We start from the raw sequence: 20711 nt of genomic DNA, 5'->3' as shown, positions 1-20711 counted from the left end.
AATTCTCCAACTCAATCCCCACTCCTCTCCCTCCCCTTCCCTCACCACTTACTATCGCTCACTTTCTCCTTTTTCTCTTTCTCTGCATTCCTCGCTCTACCCCTGCCTTCGCTGCTCACACTTTCTCTCTCTTGACTTGCAGGGCTGGCACACAGTAAGTGATCAATAAAACACTATTGCATTCCTGTTGGCATTATTCTTCATAACACCTCTGTAGAGGCACCTGAAGAGTCCCTGATGGCAGTTCCTCACATGACCCTCCCAATGAAGATGCTCAACCTGCTTGCAACCCAATAGCACCCACCCCTAGGGCTCTTTGGTGGACAGTGATAACAGTAGGAAAGGAGACAGGTTGGGCTGTTGGATGGCTATCAATCTGAGAGGGGTCCTGAGTTCACTTGTTTGTTCACTGACTGACAGAACCAACAAATGTATCCTGAGTGTCTGCTCTAAGCCAGGTACTAAGAAAAAAAGAGAGTGGGCCGGATGTGGTGGCTCAATCCTGTAATCCCTGCACTTTGGGAGGTCAGGGTGGGCTGAATGCTTGCGCTCAGTAGTTCAAGACCAGCCTGGGCAACATGACAAGACCCCATCTCTGCTAAAATTAAAAATAAATGGCCAGGTGTGGTGGTGTATGCCTGTGGTCCCAGCTACTCTACTCAGGAGGCTGAGGTGGGAGGATTGCTTGAGTAGGGATGCAGGTGGGAGGGGTGATGTAGGCTGCAGTGAGCTGAGATTGCACCACTGCCCTCCAGCCTGGGTAACACAGCAAGGCCCTGTCTCAAAAAACATAAAAAATAAATAGAGTGAAGAAAAGACTCTTGCTACCACTGAGCTTACATACTACAGAAGGTAAGCAAAGACACATTCAGTAAAATAGATAGATGTTAGAAAAGCAAAATGGGAGTATAGAGTGCAGAGAGGAATCAAGGTAGAGTACTGTAGTTTTATGTAGGGTGGTCAGAGAACACAACATTTGAGCAAAGACTTAAAGTGAGGAGCAAGCCATGGAGATCTGTAATGAAAAAGGGTCCTCAAGACTGATAAGCAGAAGACTGAAGGAGTGAGCAATGCCCTAGGTCTCACTGCTCAGGAGCACTACAGATTCTCGGGTAGGTGAATGGGGTTCAAAGTGAGAGAGGCCATAGCTTCCGAGGAATCGAGCCCCTGGACACAGCCAGGGACCTATCTGTGCAACTAAAACGCTTAATTTCGTGAGAGGCTTGATCTTTCCCTACAGAGGGAGAGAGGGGCAGGAAGACTGCATCATGAGATTACTGACTGATATCTCAGTTGTGTCTCACAACAAAGACCAAAGTCAGCCTAAGCAAAGCTGTTGAGGGTGATGTGTGATTTCCACAGCTGTATGAAGGGCCCAGATACACACTACGATACGTTACGAATGTTAGGTTATGTTAGGTTCAAATGGTGGCCTACTACAGTCAGGAAATTATTATTCTAAACCACCAAGAAAGGAATTTAGTGTATGCTTCAATTTAGCAATTCTCCTTTAAGGAATCATTCCTTAAAATACAGTCACATGTGTACAAGGAGGTATGTGCAATAAAATATTGCTTTTAAGAGTAAGAAAACTGGTAACAACCTAATACATATCATTTTAAAAATGGCTAATTATGATACATCATAATGAGATGCCTTAAAACATCAAAAAGAACTACATAGGTTTATCTCAGCAAGATCTAAATAAAATGTACAATATGAGCCAAGTTTTTTGTTTGTTTGCTTAATGCTTTATTATTAAGTTTATGCATACACACAAAGTTTGGAATAGCATATACCAAACTGTTAATAGTAGTTTTCCGGAAAGGGAAGAGATTTGGTGAAGGGGCCAGAGCAGGAGATGTAAAAGGGCATCTTCACTTTTTATTCTGTTATGATATCAATCTTTCAATATAATCCTCCACAGGCCAAGCATGGTGGCTCATGCCTGTAATCCCAACACTTTGGGAGGCCGAGGTAGGAGGACTGCTTAAGTTCAGGATCAGCCCTCGCAAGGTACTGACATCTTGTCTCTACAAAAAACAGAAAAATTAGCTGGGCATGGTGGCACATGCCTGTAGTCCTTGCTACTGAGGAGGCTGAGGCAGGAGGATAGGTTGAGCCCAGGAAGGAGGAAGCTGCAGTGAACCGTGATCTGTGCCACTGCACTGCAACATGGGTAACAGAGCAAGACTCTGTCTTATTTAAAAAAAAAAAAAAAAAAAATTGGGAAAGGCTGGGCAAGGTGGCACATGTCTGTGGTCCCAGCTACTCAAAAGGCTGAGGTGAGAGGGTAGCTCGAACCCAGGAGGTGGAGGCTACAGTGAGCTGTGATCATACCACTGCACTTCAGCCTGTATGAAAGAGCAAGGCCCTGCCTCAAAAAAAAAAAAAAAAGGAAAAGAAAATAGGGAAGATACTAACTTGGCTCTATTTAAAAACAGAGTAGTGCTGTACAGCAGAAAGAAGCTAGGCTCAAGTGAGCTGCATGATCGCCTTGGACAAGTTAAGCCTCCGTGCCCCTACGTGTAAAACGGAGAGCTTGTTACCTAGAGTAACAGAGAAGCATATATCATATTACCAAACTAAAATACCTAGCACACTGACACATCGTAGCAGCTATATCCACATTAAATTTTATGTGAATGATGCAAACTTTATTTCATTTTGGAATGTTCCATGGCAGGAATGTACGTTACCATCTAAGTGACCCTTCTATAGTCCTCCTCCTCTTGCTTACCAAATTTATTCAGAAATTAAAGTGTCATGTGTATCAAACTGCTTTTCTTCCCCAAATAAACAATTCACAATTCAAGAGTGTGTATACACATATATGTGTGAGTATATACACATATATGTAAGTTTTATGGACACTCACACCACATACATATAGAGAGAGAAAAAAAGAGAGAAGATGAATATAAAAAGTGACTCAAGATGTTTTCAAATACTCTGTTCACTTAGGTCATTAAGTGCTTCCAAACCTAGTACACTCTGGGGAACCTACTCTCAAGAGTCTTTATGACATGCTGGTAGAAGATCCGCTTTGCAACCAGCTATAAGACCTCCAGGCAGGGTGCGGCGGCTCACGCCTGTAATCCCAGCTCTTTGGGAGACCAAGGCTGGCAAATCACGAGGTCAAGAGATTGAGACCATCCTGGTTAACACGGTGAAACCCTGTCTCTACTAAAAACACACAAAAAAATTTAGCCAGGTGTGGCGTTGGGCACCTGTAGTTCTAGCTACTCGGGGGGTGAGACAGGAGAATGGCATGAACCCATGAGATGCAGCTTGCAGTGAGCGGAGTCCACTGCACTCCATTCTGAGTGACAGAGCGAGACTGTCAAAAAAAAAAAAAAAAAAAAACCTCGAGAAAATTATTCTTCTTCTCTAAGGCCTCAGCTTTCTCATCAGTAATATAGGGTTTCATGGGATTGTTGTCGGGTGACGTAAAATAATATTTGTAAAAGTCTTAGCACAATGACTGGCTCATGGTAAACATTCAATAAATGGTAGTAATTGTTCTAGTTATTTTTTTGGCTGGCCAAACCATGTGCTGCGGCAACTCCATACACTAGGGAAGCTTTCTTTCTTTCTTTTCTTTCTTTCCCTCTTTCCCTCCCTCCCTCCCTCCCTCCCTCCCTCTCTCTCTCTCTCTCTCTCTTTCTTTCTTTCTTTCTTTCTTTCTTTCTTTCTTTCTTTCTTTCTTTCTTTTTAACAGAGTCTTGCTCTGTCACCCAGGCTGGAGTGCAGTGGCACAGTCATGGCTCACTACAACCTCCACCTTCTGAGCTCAAGCAAACTTCCCATCTCAGCCTTCAGAGTAAGTGGGACTACAGATGTGTGCCACCATGCCCGGCTAATTTTTTTTTTTTTTTTTTAGGCCGAGTTTCACTCTTGTTGCCTAGGCTGGAGTGCAATGGCACGATCTTGGCTCACCACAACCTATGCTTCGGGGTTCAAGCAATTCTTCTGCCTCAGCCTCTCGACTACCTGGAATTACAGGCATGTACCATTATGCCCAGCTGATTTTTTTGTATTTTTAGTAGAGACAGGGTTTCTCTATGTTGGTCAGGCTGGTCTCAAACTCCCGACCTCAGGTGATCTGCCCTCCCAGAGTGCTGGGATTACAGGCATGAGCCACCGCACTTGGCTAATTTTTGTATTTTTGTAGAGACAGGAGTTTGCCATGTTGTCCAGGCTGGTCCCGAAAATGCTGGTATTACAGGTGTGAGCAACTGCGCCCAGCCTGGGAACCTTTCAACTGGACAAACAGAGCAAGTAGTTCCCCAGTCCCAGGACCACAATCTAGTTTCCAAAGGAGAATATGATAAAAATTACTCTGTCCAGAGACCAGAGGCCTGTAAGCTGGTTAGCCCCTCGTCATCTATACTTTTCCTTTACCCAGGAATAACAGTCTCTTGGTAATAGGCAATGTGTCAGGGATAAGTCATGGGTCATACATTCTGTTTTAGTCTGATTCTCTAGAACTCTACTCCAAGTAGAGAGATCTACCCCCTGGGAGAGATCATAATCTCCCAGGACCCCAAACTGATCTGATCATCTACAGTTCCTCTAGGCTCTCAATACGTATGGACCTCACAAGCTCAGAAATCCATAAAGGAATACAATTTCCCCAACTATCTCTTCTCCACTTTGAAGTTTTGTTCAGTGGGGTTCTGGAGCTACCCTACACTGAAGTACACATCCCACACGTTGTTGGCTCCCTCTGATCATTAGGCACTCAGCTCAATGACACATTCTCAGAGAGGCCTTCACTGACTCTCAAAGCTAATGTAACAATGCTGTCCCTCAAGGACTCTCTCCAGCCATAATGGAGTACTCTCTTCTCCATATGAGTACTCTCTACTCCATTATGCTTACTATATGGGTTAGGAATGTGTTTAGCTGCAGGTAACAACTTTTTTAATTAATAGAAGTTTATGTTTCTCCTATAGAAAGTCTAGAAGAGGGTGGCTACTTGGCATGCTGTTAGCTATGCAATGAGGGCATCAGGAACTCTGAATTTTTCTGCTCTGCCTATTTAGCATGTTGTCTTTATGCTTGTCATGGTACATCTTATAAACAAGATATCTCATTCACATTCAAGGCATGAAGAGGAGAAGAGGAAGGTGCGGCTCTGCCTGACACATTTGTCTATTTTTGTCAGAAAAGGAAAATCCTTCCCAAAAATCTTGACTAAGAAAAAACCAGAACTAGGTCACCTGGGCTCTTCTAGCTTTAAAGGAAGCAGGTAAATCAAGATACAAACTGTCATCACTGGCTGAGAACAAACATGATCTATTACCCAAGACTGGACAAATGTAGTCTCTTAGCAATTAAAGTTCTCTTAGTGACAACAAGAACCAACAGGAATGGCTACTGAGGAGAAAAATAGCAGTGCTGGCCACACTTCTATTTTTTCATAGTACTTACTACTATATGGAGTTAACTTATGCTACATAAATAAATAAATGTTTATTGCTTATCTGTGACTCATTGCTTATCTGGACAGATGAGTCACCTGATTCTGTGTAACCATAAAGAAGCTGGGAAACACAGAAAAGCACATGAATATTGGTAGAAAATGTCTCTGCCTCATTCCCTGTGGGCTGGCAAAATATCGTACAAGGCATTGTCCTCATTTCAGAATTTGGACCCTTACAAAAGTTTCTTGGAACAAACTCAGAGTTTGCAATTTATTCAAAGTAAACCAATTACTTCATCTTATGAGACAATATTTACCATTAAAAAAAAAAAAAGACTGAGAACACAATCTCTTCCTTCAGGAATAATAATAGCAAACATTTATGTAGCACTTACTATGCTCTGCTCCAAGAACTTGCCAGATCTTAGTCCCTTTAATCTGTTCAAGTACTCAATAAAGGAGATACTGCTATACTGCTTGCTCCATTTTATAAGGGAAAAAAAACAACAACGGAGGATTGGAAAGGTGTTGGGAGACAATTTCTCCATGGGTCTGTGGTATTTGTGCATATTTTTACAAGCAGAGGCATCAATTGTCTTTGTTTTGTTTCAGATTATCTTTTTTGAGACAGGGTCTTGCTCTGTTGCCCAGGCTGGAGTACAGTGGAAGGATCTCAGCTCACTATAGCCTAGGTCAAGGCTCAAGCAATCCTCCCGCCTCAGTCTCCTAAGTAGCTGGGACTACAGGCATGCAACACCATGCCTAGCTATTTTTTATTTTATTTATTTATTTATTTATGAGACAGAGCCTTGCTCTGTTGCCCACGCTGGAGTGCAATGGCATGATCTTGGCTCACTGCAACCTCCACCCCCAAGCAATTCTCCTGCCTCAGCCTCCCGAGTAGCAGGGATTACAGGCACGTGCTACCACGCTGGGCTAATTTTTGTATTTTTAGTAGAGACAGGGTTTCACCATGTTGGCCAGGATGGTCTCAATCCTGACTTCAATGATCCACCTGCCTTGGCCTCCCAAAGTGCTGGGATTATAGGCGTGAGCCACCGTGGCCAGCCCACCTGGCTATTTTTTTTTTTTTTTTTAATTTTCATGGAGATGAGATCTCACTATGTTGCTCAGGCTAGTCTCAAACTTATGAGCTCATGCAATCCTCCCACATCATCCTACCAAAGTGCTGCGATTACAGGCATGCGCCACTGCACCCGGCTGTTCCAAATTATCTTTAAAGATGTTTGTATGGTGAATAGCCTTGGAAAGTAGGGATAGTGTCCTAGCACTAAGGGCAGCATGTTTACTATGCAGTATAATCAAGATAAAACTCTCCCTTCACAGGTTTTGTTTGTTTTGAAACGGAGTCACGTTCTGTCGTTCTGTCACCCAGGCTTGAGCGCGGTGGCACAATCTCGATCTCTGCTCACTGCAACCTCTGCTGCCCGGTTCAAGCAATTCTCCTCCCTCAGCCTCCCGAGTAGCTGGGATTACAGGTGTCCACCACAATACCCAGCTAATTTTTGTATTTTCAGTAGAGACAAGGTTTCATCATGTTGGCTAAGCTGGTCTCAAACTCTTGACCTCAAGTGATCCACCCACCTTAGCCTTCCAAAGTGCTGGGATTAGAGGCATGAGCCACCATGCCCACCCAGCCCCTCCCTTCACGGGTTCTAATGATTAGGGGAAAAAAACAACAAGAAGATAAAATCTCCCTGTGAAGAGCAAATATGCTTACTGACAATTATAAAAGACTAGGGAGGCCAGGCGCAGCAGCTCACATCAGTAATCCCAGCACTTTGGGAGGCTGAGGCGGGTGGGTCATCTGAGGTAAGGAGTTCAAGACTAGCATGGCCAACGTGGTGAAACCCCCTCTCTGCTAAAAATATAAAAATTAGGTGGGCGTGGTGGCACATGCCTGTGATCCCAGCTATTCGAGTGGCTGAGGCAGGAGAACTGCTTAAACCTGGGAGGCTAAGGTTGCAGTGAAACGAGACTGCACCACTGCACTCCAGGCTGGGCAACAGAGTGAGACACTGTCTCACACACACACAAAAAGATTAGGATTCCCTAAACTCAGGATTCCCTTCCTGTTAATGCAACCCACTGTTTTTGCATGTGTCACTTGGCTCTCTTCCTCTCTTCACATAACCCTTTGGAAAATGGGGGCTTAGGAAACCAGAGTAAGAAAATGTTGATATTCTGGCTGCAGCTATCTTGATGAGTAATAAAGTTATTCATTCCTCTCTAACCCAGGGGTCCGTGAAACTGTGGCAGGTTAGTTAGCTTGAGAGTAGGGTAAAATCTCAGACTTCACAGGTGTTGTTGCTGTTGTTTAAAGAAGGGGTCTCACTTTGTTGTCCAGGCTAGTCTCAAATTTCCTGGGCTCAAATGACCCTTTTGCCTCTGCCTCCCAAAGTGCTAGAATTACAGGCATAAGCAGCAGTGCTCAGTCAGCCTTCATAGTTCTTGAAAAAAGTAATTTGCCTAAGGTCTGACAGCTTAGTAGGTAGCAATCCAAGATTCAAACCCAAGCTGTCTGACTCAGAAACCTTTTTAAACTCTCCGCTATACCGCAGTGGTTCTCAAAGTGTTGTTCTAGAAATAACAGCATCAATATCAGCCGCGAACACATTACACATGCAAATTCTTGGGCATTACCCTAGACCTGCTGGATCAGAAACTCGGGGGATGGGTAAGAGGAGCACATCTGTGTTTTCACAAGCCTTTCAGGAGTACATTATAGGTCTGAGAACTACTGCCAGACTGCACATATTCACTGTATCTATAGGAGAGGAGGAAATGGTATGAGTATGTCCTGATTTACATAGGGATATGCTCTCAAAAATTTATAAACTGAGCTTTCACAAGTTGAATAATAGTTTTCAAGCACTAAGGCAGCTAGTCTGTAACGCCCTGTATTTAATTTTTAGAAAGGTAAGGATTCTTATCTAGTGCAAATAAGCATCATGTGTCTGTTAAATAGGTTTGCATAATTTTTTCCTTTGGAGGCACAAATGTTCAAAATCCTAAATGAAAATACTTGTTTTTATTCCCATAATGACCAGAAAGAATTACTTACCCAAGGAGAAACACTATTTATATTTTAGAGACAAGCTGTAATTCTTGAAAAACAGGAAACCACACATCAACATAGCCAACACAGTGTACCATAGTAGAAAGGGCACCAGGCTTTGAGTCACAGAGTCAAGTCACTTAACTTCTTCAACTCAATTTCCTGATTTTAAAATGGAAAATGAATTCCAATTTCAGAGTCACAATTAGGCTTAAATGATTACGCCATGTGAAAGCTGTTGGTAAACAGTGAAGTGCCAATATAAGTTCCATCTGCACAGGCCCTTTTTCTTTCTTCATCATGTTACCATCACAATTTCTCCAATGCTTAGGATACTGTCTGCCTCACAGAAGCTACTCAATACTTACACGGTATTAGGAATGAATATCAGATATTATATTAATGACGTAATTGATTCCTTCAGGCATTATTTGTCACAATAATCTCAGTCTTTTAATAGGAAAAAGTCACTCTAGCAAGAAATCCTTAGTCATGTTTAAAATGGGCCAGATAATTTAAGAAAATCAGCTGATTTTCTTTCCTTCGGGAATACTACTGAAGTTCTGTCCTAAGGCATACAACAAAAACTCCTATTAGCAACCCTGATGACCTTGGGGGTCTCATGGTGTCAAGTCTATAACAATCTGTTGCCCAGATATAAACAATCAGGAATAATGGATGTGTACCTACAAAGAGCCACATATTTCACAATTATTTTCATGCTGTGGCAGAATGTTAATAAATGGATTACAGAGTTTATGTAATCGATTTTAAAATCTAAGATCCAAATCAACAATATTAAATATGCTTCTACTGTGTATTAAAAAAAAGAGACTACTAGAAAGCAACTGCCAATTAAACATCACTTGGGAAGAGAAACCATTGTTGAATTTATTATTTAATGAGGAAAATATCACTTATGAAACTCTGTATACTTATGGTAAACACAGTTCCTTTTTTCCTTTTCCTTTTTATTTTACTTTATTTTTTTTTGAGATGGAGTCTTGCTCTGTGGCCCAAACTGGAGTGCAGTGGCATGATCTCGGCTCACTGCAACCTCCACCTCCTGGGTTCAAGTGACTTTCCTGCCTTAGCCTCCCAAGTAGGTGGAATTACAGGAGCACACCAGCATGCCCAGCTAATTTTTGTATTTTCAGTAGAGACAGGGTTTCGCCATGTTGGTCAGGCTGGTCTCGAACCCCTGACCTCAAGTGATCCACCCGCCTTGGCCTCCCAAAATGCTGGGATTACAGGCATGAGCCACTGTGCCCAGCCCCAATGAGGTTCCTTAATTTGCACTCTCTCCAACATAGTTTCTCAACCTCCCCAAAAATTAGTTAATGGTCTAGAGCCCTGAAATAAAGGAACTTTGGGCCCACAAATTACAGAATTGAACATAGAACTCCATCAGCTTTTCAAAAAAATATTGGAAACAAGTTTACCCTTTCTAAGCTCAATTTTTTCACCCCTCTTTTCAACTTTCAAGGCAATATGAAACTTCAACTAAACAATCACCTGGCTAAAGTGACTTGTAGGCCAGGCATGGTGACTTCCACCTGTAATCTCAGCCCTTGGGGAGGCAAAAGTGGGAGGATTGCTTGAGCCAGGAGTTCCAAGACCCACCTGGGTAACGTAGGGAGACCCTCCTCCCCATCCCAATCCATCTCTACCAAAAGATTTTTTTAAATTAGCCGGGCATGGTGACACATGCTTGTAATCCCAGCTATTTGGGAGGCTGAGGAGGGAGGATCCCATGAGCCCAGGAGTTGGAGGTTGCAGTGAGCTATGGTTGTGCCACTGCACTCCAGCCTAGGTGACAGAGTAAGAACCTGTCTCAAAAATAAATAAAGTGACTTGTAGAGGTGTCTGATAAAGACGTAACTCATATATATGTATTTTAATTGAATAGTCTCTTCCAAATTTAATCCAAAATCTAATTAAGCAAGTATCTCAGTCAATTAAAAAAGTAACTTTCACCTCAATCAGCTCTGCGAAATTCAGTTAAACCAGAGAGGAAACAGAAGAGACAGCTAGTTTTGACATGGTCTTATTACCCTATAGCAGATTAGTGATTCTGGTGGCAAAAAATGCATGCCTGTTATGCATGTAGGAGAAAGCAATGTTTAAAATGGCCTGGACTTTTGTCATAAATTTTCAATCTCTAAATGATCTTTGTATGCTAATTTAACACAGTGTTATTCTTCAAAATTATATTTTTGCAAAGTTGAAGAGTTAAGCAAATGCCAAAGATACAAATTCAATTGTTACAGTGAATGAATAAGGCAGATTAATATTTAACAGTTAATTTTCTTGCAGGTGAAAAGCAAAGAATTCACAGCAGCATACCTGCAAGTCCCACATCTCCAGCCTCATCATCCTTGTAAGTTATATTTGAAAAAAGAAAAGTCTCCAATATCTAAACTCATTTTCCCCAAAAGTCCCACTCTTCAATCTCTACTTGTCTCAAAGTGACCAAATCTATCCCAAATTATTTCCTTGGTTCTCTCCGTAAACATAGCTTAATTCAAATGAGTTTCTCTAGTTTTACGTACTACTTATGTATTCTCTTGCTTTCTCTCCTCATCTCCCCTTGGATCGTTTTCCTTTAGTTCTCACCACTGTTTTTCTGCATATTTATCTTCAAATATTCAAGTACAACACTTTCCAACATCCACAAGAGACAACACCTTGAAATTAAAGCAGGCAAACCATCCAGAGTTTTCCATTCTCCTGTGAATCTACTTCCAGAATATCCACTCAAGGAATCCTTCCCACTAAAGATGAAAGGCGAGCTAAGGAAATACATTAGACAGAGGAAGTAAACATTGAAACAGGGCCATGCCTAGGTATTCTTCAGTCCCAGAGAAATAAACCTAGACTCTTGGGTCCAAAGGTCTTTTTTGTGACTTTTATCCCCACCCAGAGGCCGACACCACGCAGGTCTGAGAGAAGTATCCCATGGCCACCTACCTTCTACACACACCGCATGACCTTGCTCTGAAACAATCTTGCACAAGCCAAATTCTCCACGCCTCTCAGACTCCTACCTAATGTTTCTGTGCCTGTTTCTGAGCTCTTCTCACTTTGCAACTGTCCCAGGGAACACTGGGTCTTCGCCTTAATTTACAGGTTTGCACTGAAGGTTTTAAATCAGTCTGGTTTCCCCGTAAGTCACACCCCACAACGTGCACGAAGGGGGGGTTAAAATATCTCCGCTCCACCCTTAAATAAAACAAATCACTTGGCTGCAAGGCCTTTCCCCCAACAGAGACTGGTTCACAGGAGATTCGGACACATCTCCACCTCCAAAGCCAAGTGCCTACCCGGGATGATTTGCATAACAATATGCGGGTCCTGGTAGTGGAGAAGCTCCGGGAAAACTATCAGGACGGTATAGAACCGCCCGCAGGCCCGTCGCAGCTCCATTAATGTAACTACCATCACACTAAGGTAACGTGTGATTCACACTCTCCACCTTTTCTCCCCTCTCATTCCCCGGCTCCGGCGCTCGCACCGTCGGAGGGTGGGAGTGCGACGGTCACAGAGGATGGGACACCCGAAGGAAAAAAGCATTATCAGGAGAAATTAACCAGTCCCACACTCTGAAGACGCCTCTCCCTCTGTCCCAGAAGTAAGTCTCAGAATGTGGCTCCAACTCCTCCCCGGAGACTACGGACCACCGACACACGTCTCCCTCCTGCTCTCAGTGAGACGCGACGGGAGGCCCTCATCTCCCTCCACGACAGGCACAGGAGAGGGTCCCGGGGTGCAGGAGAGAAGAATCCCGCTTTTCCCCGCCCCTCCCCCCTAGAAACTTCTGGGACTCATTACGCAACTCAGGGAGCAGGTCCCAACAACGGGACAGCTCTCCACAAAACGCGGGGTGCACAGCAAACGTCCGATTTGGGGGCTGGGGGTGAGGAAGAAGCATGAGTATCTTCCCGTGTCCCCGTCCCTTTTTTCTACGCGCTACCTGCCGCGGGATCGCAAGTAGGGCAGTGAGAGCTCTGAGCCCTCGCCCGTTCTCCCCGAAGGCTCCCACCGGAAAAGTGGGAACGCCAGCGACTTGAGTCAGCTTGCTGGGAAGCCGGCAGAGAGGCGGGGAGAGCCTAGGCTTCCGAGAAGTCCGGCGGCGGCGTCGGGGGCCAGGCGGACCGACCCCCAGCCCTGGGGGGCGCAGGGCTGCGCTCACCTTCCAGACCCTTCCGTCCTCTAGTCCCGGGTCGGGCGCCCTCGTCACCTCCGCCCTCCCCTGACCTGTTGCGGTGGGAAGGGGCGCGAGTGCAGACAACGCAAAGGAGTGCGTCCTGCCGGGGCTCGGCTGCGGAACCGCGGAGGAAAGGGTGCAGCTGCGGCCGCAACGCGCGCAGGCGGCCGCCGAGTGCGCAGGGGCCGCGCGCGCCCGTCGCTCGCTAGCTGGCTGGGAAGCTTCGCGCGCCGGCCGCCCGGGACGCCCGAGGCCACGCCCTCCGCTCGAGGCCCCGCCCCTCACCCCGCCCCCACCTTCTCCCGAGCCGCGGTACCGGGTTCCGCCCCGGCCCGCGCCCTCTAGCTGGCGCCACCCAAGCGGCAAGGGACGTCGCGGCCCTCCCGGGATTGGTGGGAGGATCGTGGGGGAGCGGCAGCTCAGGACGGAATACGGCAGTGACCGCCCCGGTCGCGAGGGTGACCCTGCCCCGGGTTGCTGTGGGGGCGCAAGAACCCTTTCACTTTACGGCGAGATTAAGCTCAGGGTCAAGTTCTGAGCAAAAAGTGTCAAGGAGCCTTTTTGCAGCCGCCTGTACTATTGAAACAGATTCTGTGCCCTTTAAAGGAGATAATAACTAACATCTGGGGAGCGCTTTACAATTTAGAAAAGGCCTTTCACACACAGGCCTGTTTTATCTTCACAACAATCTTATAAAACAGATATATTGTTCCCATTTCCCAAATAATGAAACCGAAGCGCTGAAAAGTAAGTATTGTGCTCAATGTCACAAGCTACTAAGTGGCATGGGAAACCAGGTCTCCTGAATCTAGCCTCCGGGTTTCTGCCCTCCACCAGCCCAACCTCAGAAAATTCTAATAGGTTCAGGGGGCTTTGGCAAATAGACCGTTGGGAAGAAGGGGAAACTTCAGGTCTAGTTAAGTCGCTGCCCGATTCCTGTTCCTGTTGTGAACATACCAAGGAAAGCAACAGGCTGTCTTCATTGTGTGGTTGCACCTTCCTTCCTGAAAGGGACGCAGAAAGATTACATCAAATGGCCCAGATGAGATTTCACCTCCAATATTTTATAGTTTAAAATGGGTGAAATTATTTGGATGAAGAAAAGCACCTTACTTAAATTCAGTATGATGTGTAATGTAAATTGGTATAATGTATGAAAATAAACCCTTCCCTGCCTTCTGTTCTTTCCTCTTTTTAATTTTGTCTCTACTGCTCAACTCTTTTATTGTCCACATAATTGAAAACCTAATTGATGGATATTTGCAATTCCAAATTAAACCTTTGGCTACTTGACTTAATTTTCCGTGGATTGTTTTCCAAAATATAACTCTTCACCCTACTCCATATCCTCCTATCAGGAGATTGGTTTACCTAGACAGATAAAATAATTAAGGTGTCCCTGATGAAATCTGGTGGTGTATCTATCTAGGATGAAAGTTTTGGTCATCCCTGAGCAGGATGGGACAGGAGTCACCTCTTACAAAGTGTTTGTGTGCCTTTTAAAGGTTTCTAACAGAAACTGATCTCTATTCTAATCAATAACAAATATTTTAACGTTTTTGCTATATAATGAATACATTTCATTGTGAAACATGTATAAGCATGGTAATATATTATAATCTGAAAACTTTTACCGCTTCTATCTAAAATGTTTTCCTTTTTTGTGTTCTTTTTGTACCATCCCATAGTATCTCCTATAGGGCTCTTCAAACTGTGGTCAACTTAGTAAATGATGTTGACAGTGGAAGTGTGATAATTTTATTTTCCTGCCTTTGGAATTGAAGAATGTAATTTTGCAAAAATTTTGTTGCAGATGATGTAACTTTGGTTCAGAGAGTAGCTCATTCCATTTACATCAATATTCTTAAGGCAGTGTGCTAAGTGACAAGCCATATTGATGACAAAGACAGAGCTCCTATTTTCATGACATTCCAGTGTGGTGGCAGAAACAAGCAAGTAAATAAATAATTCCAATACACATTTCTATTGATTTATTTCCTGAATGGTGACTGGCTATTTAAAAAGACTAAATCAAATTAATTTTCTCATAATGAATAAAAAAGGATAGTCATGTCAGTGAGTTGTTATTATTTTTTAAAATGCCTCTCTCTTCTGTGGGTCACTTTACAAAAATAGTCAATAAGAAGGCTATTTTAAAAAGTGATTACGCTATATCTACTTTAAAAATTTTTTGTATCTACTTCTTAAATTTCAGACATAAACAAAAGGAGAGTAATTATGTAATGGAGTTACACATATTTAGCTTTGTTAGCTACACTTTCCTCCATCATCTTCCTAACAGGAATTCTTAAATTACATTTTTAGCACACTCAGTGAAATTCCAGCACTTTCTTAATTTTGACAACCTAGTCTCATACATTTCAGATGATATTTCTAATAAGGTGAAGCATGTTTCTGACATCAGTGCTTTTTTTTTTTTTAACAGAACCCCCTACCCCCCAAAAAAATCTCCCTTTTAAATATGATGATGGGACTTTTTAGCTCCTGCTTCATATAAGGGCTCCTAGGATATTACCTGACAATTTTCAGCCATGGTTTTACTTAAAATTTAAAAACAAATTGGTAAAACCCCTGGGACTCATAGAAGCTCACAGGATGTATTCTCAGAGCACCTAAACAGCCCATGAGGAGGGAAAACAACATTAAGATAGAGGCAGGTGAGGAATGTACCCAGCCTCACCACATGGACATCTGTTTGGTCAAGCTGAAGTACTTCTAAACTCTGCAGTTGTGCAAGATCCAAGCGTTTTAAGCCAGCAGTTTAAATTATGTTCTTCCAAATGACTGCATGTATATCTCAAAGGGCATTAATTTCTTCCCCCAAAGTATATAAATGAATCTTTTTTGGTTTTTTTTTGATGTGAAGTTTCATTCCTGTTGCTCAGGCTGGAGTGCAATGGCGCAATTTCAACTCACCACAACCTCCGCCTCCTGGGTTCGTGATTCTCCTGCCTCAGGCTCCCAAGTAGCTGGGATTATAGGTATGCGCCACCATGCCCAGCTAATTTTGTATTTTTAGTAGAGATGGGTATTTCTCCATGCTGGTCAGGCTGGTCTCGAACTCCCAACCTCAGGTTATCTGCCCGCCTTGGTCTCCCAAAGTGCTGGGATTACAGGTGTGAGCCACCACACCCAGCATAAATAAATCTTAACCTGAGCATATACTTATGATTAAAAATAGAATAAGGCCAGGCACGGTAGATTATGTCTATAATCCCAGCACGTTGGGAGGATGAGGCAGGAGGATCACTTGAACCCAGGAGTTCAAGACCAGCCTAGGCAACATAGTGAGATCCTGTATCTACAGAAAGCAAAAAAATTAGCTAGGTGTGGTCGTGCACAACTACTTGGCGAGGTCCCAGCTACTTCAGCGGCTGAGGTAGGGGCATAACTTAAGCCCTGGAGATCGAGGATGCATTGAGGTATGATCATGCCACTGCACTCCAGCCTGGGTGACAGAATGAGACCCTAACTCAAAAAAATATATATATGTGTGTGTGTGTGTGTGTGTGTGTGTGTGTGTATGTGTGTGTGTGTGTATAGATATATAAAATTAAACAGCCAACCCGCACTCAGGGGAAAGTGGTGTAGATGAGGAGAGGGAGATGCTGGCACTGAGGAGGGAGGAAAAAGGGGCAAAGATTAGCCTAAGCCAGGTTAAGGGAAGTAGAGGAAGGCCCAGTTCCCAAAAAAGAACACAAACCAAGAGGAGGAGCAGGATTTCAAGGCAAAGATTATGAGGAGGGCAGTGATATGAAATAGGACAGGAAAGGTCAGCCAGAAACTGATAGCGAAGGACCCTACATGCCAACCTGTGGAGCTTTCCTTTCATCCTAAATGCAGTGGGTAGGAGACTGATTTGATCATGCTGCATTTTAGAAAGATTACCAAGACTGCCACATGAAAGTGGATTGGAGATAGTCAGGCTACAATTATAATCCCTAAGGTTATGCAAGAAAATGTACAGAAAGCCAGGTATAGATTGTGGGCAGATAGAGAAATTCTTAGTTATCTGTCTCTATCCGGGAGGCAGATATGCAAATGTGAACGTGCTGTAAGAAGAACCAGGTGCACAATTATTATAATTAAAATAGCTGTCTGTATTTTGTGATGAATACTTTGCAGAAAACTTGATTCCTAGTGACCTGACATCACTTTTTCTAACAAATACGAAGTTCATATTGTATGTGAATTTTTCCTCATTGCTACACACTACTTCCCAATCCCAGTAGGGACTGTGAATGCGTTTTAGTCATGTAGTTGTATTGTTAAACTGATTTCACATTTAAAATAGTAATTTGCAAAATTGCAGTGCAGCTGGAACAAAACACAATGTGAGCACAATAATATTTTTTCCTCCCACAATACAAATGTAGGGATTTAACTGAGTTTCCACAATTTCCCAGACATTGTACACATATAACTTTATTTAATCTTCTTGAAAATGTGGATATATTGTCTAGTTCATGAATAAAGAACCTCAGAGAGATATTTCATCTTGATCATGATTATATAACCAATTGAATAGTAGAAGCAGAATTTGAACTCAGCTCTTCCATGGCTGAAAGACATGTTCTTAACATACATAAAATTAGATCAGTATAAATGTTTCAACTAATATCTATTAGCATGAAATTCACATCAGCAGGCTCAAGGGAGCTGACAATGGGGTTTTCATGCTGACAGTTATATCTGGAGGACTAAATAAGAAGAGGAAAAGGAAACCTGAATGATTATGGGAAACTCAAATAGTTGAGAAGTGGGAAGGAAAATAAATAATAGACAAGGTTAGACTAGAAAAGTTAAGTTACAGTGCCCCGGTGGAGCAGGATTGGAGGTAAGAGCACCCTAAAGACTATGGCACAACTTCAAGAACTCAGCCCTCAATACTATACTTCATCCCAACCCACATCACTCTTCTAAGTTCCAGACTATCACCCTCATTGGTTTGCAAGAAATTCCATGTGGTTGTCCCACAGGCACAATAAATTCAATGTATCTAACATGGAACTTATACTACCCAATTCCTGTTATTTGGTTCCCAACTTTTGTTAATGGTACCATTATAGACTCGGGATTCTGATTCAAGTGTCCATTACTTACCAAGTCATATTTAACTTTCCTCTTAAATTTCTCCCTTCCTTATGAGTTATCTTCCCCTTTTTTGTTTTATTTCTTTATTCTTGTATTAAATAGCTACTAAGTGTCAGGTAATAATTCTGCTCAATTCTGGGAATATAAAGGGAAATAAGAGAATAACCTTGTTCTCAGAGAGTTCATATCTAGAAGGAGAGTGTGATAGGCTGAAGTCTAAGATGGCTCCCAAGATTCCCAATCCCGTGTGATTTCATTTCCTCTCCTTGAGTGTGGATGGGCCTGACTGAACCAGGTGAGCTCTGTTTTGAAAAGAAGATCTAGGAGCCAAAGAAGGAGTAAGTCAGAGAGATCCAAAGCTGCAGCAGATTCTCTTCTGTTGGCCCTAAAGGAGCAAATTTCCATGCTGTATAGAGGCCATATAGCAAGGACATGAAAGCATCCTCTGGGAGCTGAGCGTAGCCTCTGGCCAACAACTAGTAAAAATTCAACAACAACAAAAAAAGGACCACAGTCATATGACTGCAAAGAAATGGTTTGTGCCAAGGGAACTTGAAAATGAACTTTCCCTAGTCAAGCCTCCAGATGAAGAGATATCTGGCTACACCTTGATTTCATCCTAGAGAGATCCTGAGAGAGGACCCAGGTAAAATGTGCTGCAAGTCTAACCTGCAGAAATTGTCAGGTAACGAATGGGTGTTGTTTTAGACTGTTAAGTTTGTGGTAATTTGTTATGCAGTGACAGAAAACTCATATGGAAAGACAAAAGAATCAATCTTTATCTTGCTCAGTGCTAGGCTAGAGGCATGCATGATAGCGCGTAGGAGGCTATCAGAGCACAGACAGGGACATCCAACAAACGCTAACGGACTTGGGGAAGGAATCCCGGCAGAGGTAGTAACTAAGATGAATTCTAAAACCAAAGAGGGAGAAGAGAGAAGGAGAGGGAAGGAGAAAACCAAAGAAAAGAGGAAGTTGGGGAAAATGTGTGTGATCAAACGGGGACATGAAACTTCGTAGGCAGAGGGAGTTAAATACCTACAAGTCCCAAAGTCATAGAGTTCATAGTGACCTTTAGAAACTAAAAAGATGTCAATATGTCTAAATTCGGGGGCGAATGGTAAAAAGTGAGGATGGAGATTTAAAAAGAAAAAAAGAATGTTTACCATTTACTGATTGACTATGTGGAAGCCCACAGTGTCAGCTCATCCTGCCTCACCACAACCCCAAGTCAGAGACGGATGGCACAGGTCATTTGCTCGTTTGCTTCAAATCTAGTCTAGTCTAGTCTAGGTGCGCTTCCTCTACTCTGCCTTCAGTCACGGAGTGGATTCTCCCAAACCACCTTTTCCGGGCTTCTTTGCTGGGAAACTGGCTTCTGGGTGGGTTTGGCCAATGGCAGGCACTGGGAGGAGATAGAAGGGCAGGAAGAGAGGCAACTCCTGGGTATTTCTCTTCTTTCTCTGCTCTGGGCAATGGCTCTGGCCCAGTGGCAGCACCTCCTCTGCAGCCCCAGCTTCTACAGATCCCAATGAACAGCTCTGCCTCCTGAGCTCTTGTAACGCTAAGTTCTCCCTTAGTCCCCACCTTAGGGTGGCAGTTGCTTAATCCCTGAGTAGTCTCACCTTCCCCTTTTGGGTCTTTCACTATTAAATTCTCTCCACTGAACTACCTGGCATGAGTGTTATTTTTGTAACTGGATTCTCACTGAATCACCATGTTTGACAAATGGAGAGCTACGAATCAGAAAGATTGAGCAACATGCCTAACATCACACAGCTGGGATGTTGTGGGGCTGGGGTGTAGACGTTTATTTGGCTGTGAAGCCTGTCTCTTTCCACCCAGCTGCATTGTCTCTCAGAAGCTTTCCATCACCATTCTGAGTCAGCTCCTTAGAACTTCACCATTACAGCAACCTCTACTCTCAGATGAATCTTCCTTAATTATACCTCTAGTCATGTGATATATGTGGCAATTGCAAAGGGAATTCAGTATCAAATCCTCATTCTAGACTCCAGACTTTCCAGATTTTTTTTTTTTTTGAGATAGTGTCTAGTTCTTATTGACCAGGCTGGAGTGCAGTGGTGTGATCTCGGCTCACTGCAACCTCCACCTCTTGGGTTCAAGCAATTCTCTGCCTCAGCCTCCTGAGTAGCTGGGATTACAGGCACCCACCACCAAGTCCGGCTAATTTTTCTGTTTTTACTAGAGACAGGGTTTCACCATTTTGCATTTTGGCCAGACTGGTAACTGTTGACCTTGTGATCCACCTGCCTCGGCCTCCCAAAGTGCTGGGATTACAGGCGTGAGCCACTGTGCCTGGCCCCAGAATATTTCTTAAACCAGTCTTTTTGGCTTTACTTTTGCTAGACATTTTGCTCTACTTGAAAGCTGCCCTTGATTTTTACTTGTATGTCTTTACTTATTCTATTTCTGTTCCCTTTAGCTAGACTGCTCTAGTTCCACCTTGAAAAACAAAAAAAAATACATGACTGGATCTTGCTATGTTGCCCATGCTGGGTTCAAGCAATCCTCCTGCCTCGGCCTCCCAAAAGTGCTGAGATTACACACATGAGCCACCATGCCTGGCCTCCACCTTTTGATACAATATCTGTCCTTTGAAGCTTATTTCTTTATTCATGTATTCATTCATTCAACAAGCCTGGGGCAGGGTACATTCTAGGCCCTTAGGAGAGAAAATAGAACCAGATGACTCTATGGCCGGGCACAGTGGCTCAAGCCTGTAATCCCAGCACTTTGGGAGGCCGAGACGGGCGGATCACGAGGTCAGGAGATCGAGACCATCCTGGCTAACACAGTGAAACCCCGTCTCTACTAAAAATATACAAAAAAAAAAAAAAATTGCTGGGCGAGGTGGCGGG

General features: G+C 43.5%; 1 protein-coding gene across 2 annotated transcripts in view; it reads right to left on the bottom strand.

The window, feature by feature from the left end:
- AFF1 (ALF transcription elongation factor 1) overlaps positions 1 to 12920 on the bottom strand; it is a 207818-nt gene extending 194898 nt beyond the window's left edge. For both annotated transcript variants that reach the window (XM_007999174.3, XM_007999175.3), the window contains exon 1: positions 12700 to 12920. The gene's annotated coding sequence lies outside the window, so the exon portion shown is untranslated. The remainder of the gene's footprint in view (positions 1 to 12699) is intronic.
- Positions 12921 to 20711: the final 7791 nt, after the last annotated feature.

Source organism: Chlorocebus sabaeus, chromosome 7 (assembly GCF_047675955.1).
Source record: "Chlorocebus sabaeus isolate Y175 chromosome 7, mChlSab1.0.hap1, whole genome shotgun sequence".
Lineage (NCBI taxonomy): Eukaryota > Metazoa > Chordata > Mammalia > Primates > Cercopithecidae > Chlorocebus > Chlorocebus sabaeus.
This window is presented reverse-complemented; position numbering and strand designations above follow the sequence as displayed.